Genomic DNA, 12,438 nt, shown 5'->3' with positions numbered 1-12,438 from the left:
TCTGTTTGCTCTGTTCTCCCTCAGTCTGATGCCAAACCAGATGTCTTTTGTTTTCATTTATCTCCACTGTTTTATAAATCCCCCCCCCCCCCCCCATTCTGATATCTAAATAAAGACTGTGCCTCCCATCCCTGTTTAATGTGGTTTTGTTAAGATCTGCTAGTCTTAAGAATTAAATAACAGCACATAGTACAGAGGTTCACTGAACAGCCATAGCATTAAAACCACTGCCAGGTGACATAAATAACATTCGCAAGTGATTGTTCTAAGACTACACAAGAAGTACAGCTTCCTCACAAAAATTCCAAAAGAAATGTATCAATGCAAACATTTTATTTTGTGATTATAAGTGTAATCTATCTTATCTTTGAAGCATAGTGCTGATCATTTCATGGAAACTGCTTTCGACAACATATTTGTTAATCTTCCCTTTGAAAATGGAGTAGTTACAGCCCATCAACACCTCCTCTGTAAGTATGTGGAAGATAACAGTCCGCTTTGTCTAAATGGAGAGTAGGTGAAAGCTTATTGGTAAAAATGCTTCTATTAACTCAGAGCCACAGAGAGGGTTGCATCACTGATTGATCTCACTGCCGTCACATTGCGTGATTCACGAAACCTTCGATAGTTCCAAACAAACTCCTTGCTGTTAAGTATTCTTATGGGACAGTCAGTGTCAAATGTGTCATTAAATGATAAATGTAAAACCATTGGTGTGTGTTGTAACTGCCTTTACTGTATAATATGCTAATGTCAGTTTGGAATGAGTGGCAGTGTGACAACTTAGTTTTATTTGTGAAGGGAAAGAGTTTGTTAGCATACATTACTCAATGCAAGATTATTAGTAGTCAGATTTATTTTTAGATTTATTTATGTATTTTTATAATTTGCAAATGTTCATTTTAATAGAACATGCAGAAGAGTTATTTCCAATCATAGCTCTTGAGACCCTTCAATAAGAAATACAAATACAGAAAGTGGAAATGCTGCTGCTTTGGAAAAAGTCTGCAACGTACAGAAACTGAAAATGCGCGGAGGGCTTGTGAACAGGAACCTCGAAATCATTCCCAATAACATGAACCAGCGGCCCTGGAATCACACATTACAACAGTCACAGAATACGGTGAAACGCCAGAAACCCATGGTTCTTAAATTTTAACTAAGGAGTAAAAATTATATTTTAAACTGGAAAGAAACAGTGTATTGACATTTACTGTGACAATAATTACTATCGACCGATATGAATTTTTTTATCATGATAACATCTTTGGCCATATCCCCCAGCTCTAAACTGACCCCCCCTGCATAACTTTCCTGAGGATTTCTAATATAAAATGTTTTTTGGCCATATATTACACAACAGCCGTGTTATTGGGTTCATGAGATTTGGCTGCATTAACTTAGCAAACATAAAAAATACTACCCTACATGACTTACCTGGGATCTGTGTCATGAAGCTGGATTCCTTGCTTAGCCAGATAACTTCGGGGATACAGTGCCTAGAAAAAGTATTCATACCCCTTGAACTTTTTCACACTTTGTCACCTTACAACCACAAACTTAAATGTTACTATTGAGATTTTATGTGATAGACCAACACAAAGAAGCACATAATTGTGAACTGGAATGAAAAATACATGGTTTTCAAAAAAGTAAGCAAAGAAAAATCTGAAAAGTGTGCCGTGCATTTGTATTCAGCCCCCTGTATTCTGATACCCCTAAATAAAATCTAGGGCAATCAAATGCCTTCAGAAGTCACCTAATTAGATAATAGAGTCCACCTGTGTGTAATTTAGTCTCATTATAAATACACCTGTTCTGCAAAGGCCTCAGTGGTTTGTTAGAGAACAGTAGTGAACCAACGATATCATGAAGACCAAGGAGCTCACCAGACAGGTCAGAGATAAAGTTGTGGCAAAGTTTAAAGCAGGGTTAGGTTATAAAAAAAAATATCCCAAGCTTTGAACATCTCAAGGAGCACTGTTCAATCCATCATCCAAAAATGGAAAAATTGTTGAAGGAAAGACATAAGAAGTCCCATTTGCAGTTTGCCACAATCCATGTAGGGGACACAGCAAACGTGGAAGAAGGTGCTCTGGTCAGATGAGACCAAAGTTGAACTTTTTGGCCAAAATGCAAAGCGCTATGTGTGGCGGAAACGTAACACTGCTCATCACCATGAACACACCATCCCACTGTGAAACATGGTGGAGGCAGCATCCTGCTGTGGGGATGCTTTTCTTCAGCAGGGACAGGGAAGCTGGTCAGAGTTGATGGGAAGATGGATGGAGCTAAATACAGGGCAATCCTGGATGAAAACATGCTGGAGGCTGCAAAACACTTGAGACTGGGAAGGAGATTCACCTTCCAACAAGACAATGACCCTAAACATACAGCAAGAGCCACAATGGAATGGTTTAGATCAAAGAATATTCATGTGTTAGAATGGCCCAGTCAAAGTCCAGACTTAAATCCCATTGAGTATCTGTGGAAAGACTTGAAAATTGCTGTTCACAGACACACTCTATCCAATCTGGCTTAGCTTGAGCTATTTTGCAATGAAGGATGGGCAAAAATTTCAGTCTCTAGATGTGGAAAGCTGGCAGAGACATACCCCAAAAGACTTGCAGCTGTAATTGCAGCGAAAGGTGGCTCTACAACAGGCACGTGCAGAGGGGGGGGGCGGAGGGTGCTTGAGCACCCGCACCTTTCCTCCAGGATGCCTCAAGTGCCCTTTTCTTGGGTTTTTTGTTGTTTGTTGGTTTTTTAAAAAATTTTTTTAATGTGTATGTGCATATGGAGCCCTGTCTTTGCCCCTCAACAATAAAATGTAACTATTAATCTCAATTTTGCTAAATAAAAGGATCTGGCTTGCATCAGTCACATGACTGCCATTAACCAATGCTCGCCCTTGAGGGCAGAGCGCGCTCGTTACGAGCCGGGTACGAGCTCACAAAGTGCACGCGCATTTTCTGCAGGCTGGGTGGTGCAGAGCTGGAGGAGAAGCAGGCAAATTAATTGGAAGGTGCAGACTGCAACAAAACAGTAAATAGGGTGTACAGCGCACACTATAGTCTATAACAACAAATGAATTGAAATAAATGAGCGTGCTGTTAGTGCAACAGCGCGACAAACATTACCTGTCCTTTTATGAACTGCACAAGTAGTGGTGGTCATTAACTGCTAGCTAACTTGGTAAGGGTGTTACAAGGGGGTCTGTAGCTCTGTCCACCGTTTTAGGGAACATGTTTTGTTTTAAAGTAAGTTACAGGACTTTTCCCTTCTTTTCTGGAGGGCTTTTATTTCACTAAAAACGATCTAATATGGATATCCACATAATTCCATATTAGATTCGTCATGAATGTGAGTTGTTGTTATTCAGCCTGTTCTATCTTTTTTAACTTTGAACACCCGCCCCTTTAAACGTCTCTGCACAGCCCTGCTCTACAAAGTATTGACATAGGACGGCTGAATACAAATGCACGGCACACTTTTTAGATTTTTCTTTGCTTACATTTTTGAAAACCATGTATCTTTTTCGTTCAACTTCACAATTATGTGCTTGTTTGTGTTGGTCTAGCACATAAAATCTCAACAAAAAACATTTAAGTTTGCAGTTGTAAGGTGACAAAATGTGAAAAAGTTCAAGGGGTATGAATACTTTTTCAAGGCACTGTAAGTAATGGTAACTCTGCCTTTTCGACAAGGCTGGTTCACTTCTTAACAGGCTACATCACGACTGTGACTCATGCAACAGAACAAAGATTTTAGGACCACTGATCTCAAACAGTGCTTGGACCAATCAAAGAGAAAAAGCAGTATATTACCTGACATAACAAATGAGCTATAATTTTATACTGGGATGTCCCCTAGCTCCACCACACATGCCTGATATTTTAATACTTTCACACGTAACATAAGACAAAAATATCAATGAATACTAATAACTCCTCAAATTAAATAAGCAAGTTTGGTCAATAGTGCAAAAGATACAAACCAACCAAATGCATTCAAAATAACAATTGTAACACGTTACGGCCCAGCTGGTGAACCTGCAACATAAAATGGGAGGCTGACACAAATTTAGGTTTTAAATAAAATAATTTATTAAATGGTTTCAATGTTGGCAACATAAGAGAAAAGGATAAGACAAAATGGTGGAATGTGTGTGAAGATGTGTGGGTGAACAAAAACAAATAACAGCGAGCCATGGAGGAAAACGTGGGTGGTTCCCCATTTATTGGGCACAGCTAGGCAGGTGTGACCAATTTAACTAATAATTTCTCTCCACTAGCAGCAGAGCCACATCACTGCCAGTGCTGGACTAGCGGGAGCACAGTGTCATACCGTCTCCCTCCCTAAAAGGGCCCCTTCATTAGAAGGAGAATGAAGTCCTCCTGAAATCCTCCTGTGGACATTCCAGTCAAACCTCACGTCCGTCTGGTCCTCTGCATCCTTGCTTTTGACGATGAGGGAACACACACACGGAAATTACAATGCTGCTTAAAATCTGGAGCACAATCTAAATTATCCCTGTAATGTGAGCGTCTTGAAGTACAAAGAGGACTTGGACCATGTCTTTACTCCTGCCTGAGACAGAAATGCCCCACCTCTTAAGCACAGTGATCATGACATATATGAGTTGCATGTGATATTGGTATTTTAAGAGAACAAAAGTGACGTAACACAATCGATACACCATTGTTTTGTAAGGATTTGTCTTCTTGGTCTTGTAACGAACTCTGGCCTCTCACCTAATCTAAGTCAGGGAGACATGCGTGGATAGGTGGAGATTGCCACCCGTTCTTTGTGGTCTGCACTATTGTCTGAGGTCTGACAGCAATGACTGTAGCTAACGTTTTATAAGAACATAAGAACATAAGAACTATACAAACGAGAGGAGGTCATTCGGCCCATCGAGCTCGCTTGGGGAGAACTTAACTAATAGCTCAGAGTTGTTAAAATCTTATCTAGCTCTGATTTAAAGGAACACAAGGATTCAGCTTGCACTACGTTATCAGGAAGACTATTCCATACTCTGACTACACGCTGTGTAAAGAAGTGCTTCCTTAAATCCAGTTTGAAATGTTCTCCCGCTAATTTCCACCTATGGCCACGAGTTCTTGTATTTGAACTAATGCTGAAGTAACTATTCGGTTGAACAGCATCCAAACCTGTTAGAATCTTATAGACCTGGATCATGTCCCCCCTCAGTCTCCTTTGCTTGAGGCTGAACAGATTTAGCTCAAATAACCTTTCCTCGTAGGACATTCCTCTAAAACCAGGAATCATTCTTGTGGCCCTACGCTGCACCTTTTCTAAGGCCGCTATGTCCTTTTTAAGATATGGTGACCAAACCTGTACACAATATTCTAGGTGAGGTCTCACCAAGGAATTGTATAATCTTAGCATTACCTCCCTTGACTTAAACTCCACACACCTGGAGATATACCCCAACATCCTATTGGCCTTTTATAGATGAATTGTCATACAATGGTTGGCTGTGCGGAATTTGGATGCAACCGTCAGTCAAAGAAAGGAATGCTGTTGTATGGCTTCGCAAAGGAAACAGACAGAATAAAGAAATGGTTAGGAATGGTCACCAGAAGCAACATGACAATCACACTACAATAACAGAAAAGCCTGTCAAGTAAGTTATGTTTAGACAGGTGAAATAGAAGTTACTTGTGGTTAACATTTATGCTATTAAATGTAAAGCACAATGAAATTCCATCTGACTGTTATGCAATATGCCCGCAATATGTCTGGAAACTGAACGTGCAAGCCTGTCTTCAGGCACATTTTGAGACGGATCACTTCGTTGCCACAAACAATGAACAAGTGAATTTCAGGGCTGATGCCATCCCCACAATATTAGTACATCGCCTAAAGGCTAAAAGGAGGAAAGCCCTTTCACTGAGAATCCCACCAGTATTAGTAATGGTTAATGCAATGGCCTGTGACCACACCCACTGTGCTACAACAAACTTCGTAGGATACATTTAATAATATTTAACAACATTTAATGTCTAGCCCACACTCCCACCATGTAGCAACAACAACAACAACAATAACAACAACACCTTATTATTACAGAGATTAATAGAGAATGTGAGGGCAGGGACGGCACAGATTGTGATTATTGTGAGATGAACAAGAGACTGTGAGCATGTAGTCAGTGTAGCAGGAGTCAATGTATCAAGAGCCGATCAGCCAGAAGCCGGTCAGCCAGAAGCTGATCAGCCAGAAGCCAATCAGCCAGAAGCCGATCAGCCAGAAACCGGTCAGCCAGAAGCCAATCAGCCAGAAGTCGGTCAGCCAGTAGCCGATCAGCCAGAAGCCGGTCAGCCAGAAGCCCGTCAGCCAGTAGCCGGTCAGGCAGAAGCTGGTCAGCCAGAAGCCGGTCAGCCAGAAGCCGATCAGCCAGAAGCCGATCAGCCAGTAGCCGGTCAGCCAGAAGCCGATCAGCCAGAAGCCGGTCAGGCAGAAGCTGATCAGCCAGTAGCCGGTCAGCCAGAAGCCAGTCAGCCAGAAGCCGGTCAGGCAGATGCTGGTCAGCCAGTAGTCAATCAGCCAGTAGCCGGTCAGCCAGAAGCCGGTCAGCCAGAAGCCAGTCAGCCAGAAGCCGGTCAGGCAGATGCTGGTCAGCCAGTAGCCAATCAGCCAGTAGCCGGTCAGCCAGAAGCCGGTCAGCCAGAAGCCAGTCAGCCAGAAGCTGGCCAGCCAGTAGCCGGTCAGCCAGTAGCCGGTCAGCCAGAAGCCGGTCAGGCAGATGCTGGTCAGCCAGTAGCCGATCAGCCAGTAGCCGGTCAGCCAGAAGCCGATCAGCCAGTAATTGGTCAGCCAGAAGCCGATCAGCCAGAAGCTGATCAGCCAGTAACTGGTCAGCCAGAAGCCGATCAACCAGAAGTCGATCAGCCAGTAGCTGTTCAGCCAGTAGCCGGTCAGCCAGAAGCCGGTCAGCCAGAAGCCGATCAACCAGTAGCTGGTCAGTCAGAAGCCAATTAACCAGAAACCAGTCAGCCAGTAGCTGATCAGCCAGTAGCCAGTTGGAAGGACCGGAAGGAAGAACTGAAAATTGAAAAAGCACTAAGAAGATAATCCTTGAAAAAACAGTAGGGTTCCAGCACTACATGCTTAGACCCCTAGAGAGCAGAGAGAGAGCTTTGAAACAGCAGAAAAGAATAAATGCAGCACTATGGTAGAGAAAAACAATATGATTCAAAAGAAATTTGCCGAAATTTTAACAAAAGATCAATTCCAAGCAATTGAAATAGAGGGATATGTTAGGGAAATTAAACTGTAAGAAAAGCAATAACAATCCAGTTCACTACAGTTGCAGCAGGCTTCAAAATGCTTTAGGAAATGCAAATTCCACTGCTGGGTATAAGAACCATACAAAGGAGGATGCAGCACAATAAGGTGGAACCAGGAGTATTAGGAGAGGTGTTTGAGATAGCAGATGGCCTGAGAAAGATGCAGAGGGCGTGTGCACTTACTCTGGATGAAATGGGACAAGGAAGCTGTATGGGGATGTGACACTACCCAGCCACAGAGGAGCTGCACACGGGAATGGGGAAGCTGCATGGGGATGTGACACTACCCAGCCACAGAGGAGCTGCACGCGTGGACGGGGAAGCTGTATGGGGATGTGACAATACCCAGCCACAGAGGAGCTGCACACAGGGACGGGGAAGCTGTATGCGGATGTGACACTACCCAGCCACAGAGGAGCTGCACACGGGGACGGGGAAGCTGTATGGGGATGTGACAATACCCAGCCACAGAGGAGCTGCACACGGGGACGGGGAAGCTGTATGGGGATGTGACAATACCCAGCCACAGAGGAGCTGCACACGGGGACGGGGAAGCTGTATGGGGATGTGACAATACCCAGCCACAGAGGAGCTGCTCGCGGGGACGGGGAAGCTGTATGGGGATGTGACAATACCCAGCCGCAGAGGAGCTGCTCGCGGGGACGGGGAAGCTGTATGGGTGATGTGACACTACCCAGCCGCAGAGGAGCTGCACACGGGGACGGGGAAGCTGTATTGGGATGTGACACTAACCCAGCCACAGAGGAGCTGCACACGGGGATGGGGAAACTGTATGGGGATGTGACACTACCCTCACCTATCATCAACTGCCCCTATTATACTGGACTGTTTTGGACATTGTTGGTAGTGTTTGTTGTTTACTGTTGATCGTTGGAGTTGTAATTTATGATCGCCGTCAAGGACCTGGGGGAGGACTTTCTGTACATGGTTTCGTTATATTGTGTGTTCTATTTAGTTTTACTTGTTCAGAGTGTTTAGAGCAGGGGTCTCCAACTCCGGTCCTGGAGAGCTACCGTCCAGTAGGTTTTCTATCCTACCTGGCTTCTGATGAGCCACACCTGTTCTCAGGTAAATACCAGGAACAGGTGTGGCTCATCAGAAACCAAGTGGGACAGAAAACCTACTGGATAGTAGCTCTCCAGGACCGGAGTTGGAGACCCCTGGTTTAGAGTATGTCAACATTAATGTTTTTCAGTAATAGGATCTTTTGGAATTACATTAGTGAAAATATGAGTGCACTCTACCAAAAAATCCAAAATTTTGATTGTGAATGTTCAAGTTTTGGTCTTGTTTCGGTCTTGATTGAAAGTCTTGATCTTGTCTTGGTTGGGATGGGTCTTGGTTTGGATGAGTCTTGATTTTGAAACAGATGGTCTTGAACACATCACTGGTGCATGCTTGTACAAGGCACTGTACAGGATTTTCACACTCTTTTCTCTGAGACACTCTGAGATTCCCACAGATGCACAGACAACAGAAATGCATTCTTTCACATTCAAAGACATACCCTATGGTACTGAACCCCCAATTTTTCATTTATGCAATAAGCAGAATCTTTTTCTGTGCTTCAACAGATTCTATTTTGTGATTGTACTTGAAAGAGATTAGTCACTGCATAACAGAAGGTCTGGTTTTAGTGATGTGATTACTGGTGGTCTAGGTATTATGTGATGGAACTGAGAGAGAAGAGAAGCTTCCCAAAAGTAGGGCAAAGTTAGGAGCTTAAAACCCTGCTTATTACATTCTTTATAGACTCATTGATTTCAGGGACAAATATGCCAGCAGTATGTTTGTTTCATCAAGCAACAGCCCTCTCAGGCACGTGAGGATGGAACTATGTGTCTATTTTATAGGTGATTAATACCCTTAAAGTAGCACAACGTCTGCTGAAAGCACTGGGGCCCATCGGAGCAGGTAAACGGCTGGGAATCACAATCTGCAAGCCCAGCTTCATCACCAAGAAGAAGGTGACCTTCCTGTGGAAGCATTGCCAGCGGCCAGGAAGCTTGGAGCTCACCTGAGAGAGCATAGTCACCTCAGGTAAGAGATGTGTCACCTGGGGATCTCATCCAGGTGGAAACTGGTGTTTAATGGAAGGCAGATATGACCCCAGGGCTAGAGAGAGCCTCTGGGTACATGGGCAGCTCAGTGATCCATTTCCATGTACAGTCCAGTCTATTTATCAGAACCATTCACCTTCTGTCTGTAACCATTAATATTGTTAATTGGGGATGTTGCTCAAATTCTGCATTTATGACTTAGTGATGGTTTCAGAGGATTTGGCTGTGCTATAATGGCCCATGTACCCATCAGATACACAATTGCCCTAAACAAAAAATATCAAACTATTTTTACACACTTGGTAATTAATGTGATTTAAATAATAATTAATCAATGCATTTGAAATATATTCCTTTTGGAATCCATGCCATGTGAATTAAGTGGAAAACATTTGTACTCTCCAAAACCATTAACGATCATTATAAGACATTACAAATATGTTGTTGTCAGGTACGTAAAATAATCAGAAGTTGCAGTGTAACAAAAATTATACTGGGCAATTCGGTGAAATCATGCCCCGGGTGTCACTTAGCCCCTGTCTAACCAGTGGCAAAGATAAAACGACAGCCACAGGCACAGATGTGGTGAACCTGACCTGATCACTGAGACACAAAGTTGGGCTTTTTGAATATCTTATATCATCTTGTCTGATCTTCAAGGTGTATTTCATTCAGTTATTTGGACATGCAGAAGACCTGTGAGCAGACCCAAGTGAAAGTCTACTTTTTTGGTCTCACCAGAATAAAAACACAGCTTTCTGTGAAAAACAAGGGCATGGTAAAGTCTCTGTGTCATGTTAAAATGACATTTGCATTGGCTTATTCAGCAGCTGCTTTTGTCCAAAGCGACATACAAGTGCAGTTGGTGGGATATCCCACCCTGGGTCAGTGCCACACCTGCCAGCTGTGATGCAGTGACTTCATTTGGTCTCGGGCGTCTACTGGTCTCTGAGCTTCTTCTTGTGCTTTATGGAACAACTATTCATGTTCATAGTGCCAAGTAATAACTGATAAATGAGACACTGCATCTTCACCTCAAGAAATGGTGCCCCCCCCTCCCTAGAATGAAAGGCTAGGAAAGAAGCGCTGTGAGTAGAATTCGAACCTACACAGGGAAACCCCATTGGATTTCAAGTCCAACGCCTTAACCACTCGGCCATCACAGCCTCTCCTAGGGGCTGATTTGAGCACCACTGTTCTCAGCCTGATATATAGGCCTACTGATAGCTATCTAATAGCATTTTAAGCCAGTTAAGTAAAATAATATTTTTCTGTGGGCATGACATAATCTTTTTTTTTCTTCATTTTTTCTTGTTCAATTAATAGCCACCAGATCATTTTTTCTCTAAATGGGGAAAGATAAGAAATATATGTCATATGCAAATAAAGAGGAGACAGTTCAAGGAACATATTTAACCTTTATTTTCAGAGCCTGCAGTTCTACAACATGTTAATCCACTGCTAATATTCTTCCAGGCTGTGTTTTTATACATTGTATTTTACAGTATCTTACCTTTAATATTTTTGCATTTTAATTTCACTTGAATTGAGGTATACATGTGAAAATATGTGTAAACCAATGAGGCATGTTAAATGGGGTAACTGGGAGGGGCTTTGTGCCAGCACCCAATGTGCTACCCACTGCATGTCTGTCATCTCACACATGATCACCAGTGGTCTGCTCATTTGTGCATAAGTGTAACAACAGATTAAAGCACTTCTTCTGGCCTGTTCTGTAATGCTATGTAGTTGATCTTTGTTGCGCAGTCACTCATGTCAGTATACAGGATAAATCAGGTGATAACTCCCGCTCCCCTACGCTCTAGCCTTGGTGCTGGTCAACCTCCTCAGTGTGCCTTAGTAGATTGTGCTGGATCTCTTCCGAAAACCAAAGCAGGTGATCAGTTTCTACTCACAATCATGTGCTGCTACCAGGTCTCCTGAAGCTGTGTCACTGAAGCATATAACTACTGCAAAGATAACAGCTGCCGAACTTAAATTATCACCACATTCGCACTGGTAAGTCCCCCTGACTCCCCATGCATCTGAACTGTCTCCCTTAGTAACACTTGACTCTTTTTTGCAATACACCGTTATACCTTCTGCTCTCCGGAATGCATCTTCCTTCATGGAAGGCTTAGCTCAGTGTCATGCATTCTGTGGTTCATTTAGTGTAGAGAAACTTGGAAAACGTTTTATTATTTTCTGTTCTTTAATGCTCCCTTCCTTAGTGGACGGACTACCCATCATGGACGGCTGGAAGACTTTATAACATTGTATGTATTGTATATGTGTATATTTATGTATATATTTAACTGTATAGCTCTTAAGCCATTAAAAGAACAGAATCTACTCCGGTTGTGTTTTGCGTTACTCTGCTCAGGTTCCCTGTGACCCACGACACGTTTATGTCACCTGACCTAGTCCAGGGGCCTGTACTACAAAGCGGGGTTACTGGCTTATCGGGGTAACTTGTCGGATTTAAGGTAGTCTGGGCAAACTGTAAGTGAACGAATATGAAGTCCATTTAAACTGTGGTATCTTAAATCCGACAAGTTGCCCCGATCAGCCAGTAACCCCACTTCGTAGTACTGGCCACTTGGGTCATAACAGGGACAAAGTGTTTTTATGCGTTTTATTTATTATTGTGCAAACATAAAAAAAAAACTCATGTTATGACAATTTATCAAAGTACTGCTGCATCAGGAGATGTGATGGCTTCTGTGTATGCACTTTGTATGCCGTCTCTCTCTCTCTCTCTCTCTCTCTCTCTCTCTCTCTCCCCCCCCAGGGCCAGTAGGGGGGGTACTAGAAGATATAAGGAAGAGGAAGTGAAGATATCGAGAGGCGGACAGGTCTCTGTGTTTGACCTGTGTTTGTGGTGCATGGCCTCAGTGTGTTTGGCCATACTGTTGCCGCTGGCACTTCTGCTTGGTTTGTCTTTATTGTATTAAGCTCTCAGATAGGAGAACTTTGTCACACTTAGCACACAGCTATATGTTCCAGGGATAGACCCTGTAGGAAAAGGGGGCCTTTGTTTT

General features: G+C 43.1%; 1 long non-coding RNA gene and 1 other non-coding gene across 2 annotated transcripts; one reads left to right on the top strand and one right to left on the bottom strand.

Annotated features, from left to right (window-relative positions):
* The first annotated feature begins 9,191 nt into the window (after positions 1 to 9,191).
* Positions 9,192 to 11,651, top strand: LOC111841560 (uncharacterized). Its single transcript, XR_002837706.2, has 3 exons — positions 9,192 to 9,377; positions 11,333 to 11,416; positions 11,629 to 11,651. It is a non-coding gene; the product is annotated as an uncharacterized lncRNA (long non-coding RNA).
* trnas-uga (transfer RNA serine (anticodon UGA)) lies at positions 10,482 to 10,563 on the bottom strand. The gene has a single exon. It is a non-coding gene; the product is annotated as a tRNA-Ser (tRNA).
* Positions 11,652 to 12,438: the final 787 nt, after the last annotated feature.

This window comes from Paramormyrops kingsleyae, chromosome 1 (assembly GCF_048594095.1).
Source record: "Paramormyrops kingsleyae isolate MSU_618 chromosome 1, PKINGS_0.4, whole genome shotgun sequence".
Lineage (NCBI taxonomy): Eukaryota > Metazoa > Chordata > Actinopteri > Osteoglossiformes > Mormyridae > Paramormyrops > Paramormyrops kingsleyae.
The sequence above is the reverse complement of the archived record's forward strand: the minus strand, read 5'-3'. Positions and strand labels throughout refer to the sequence as shown.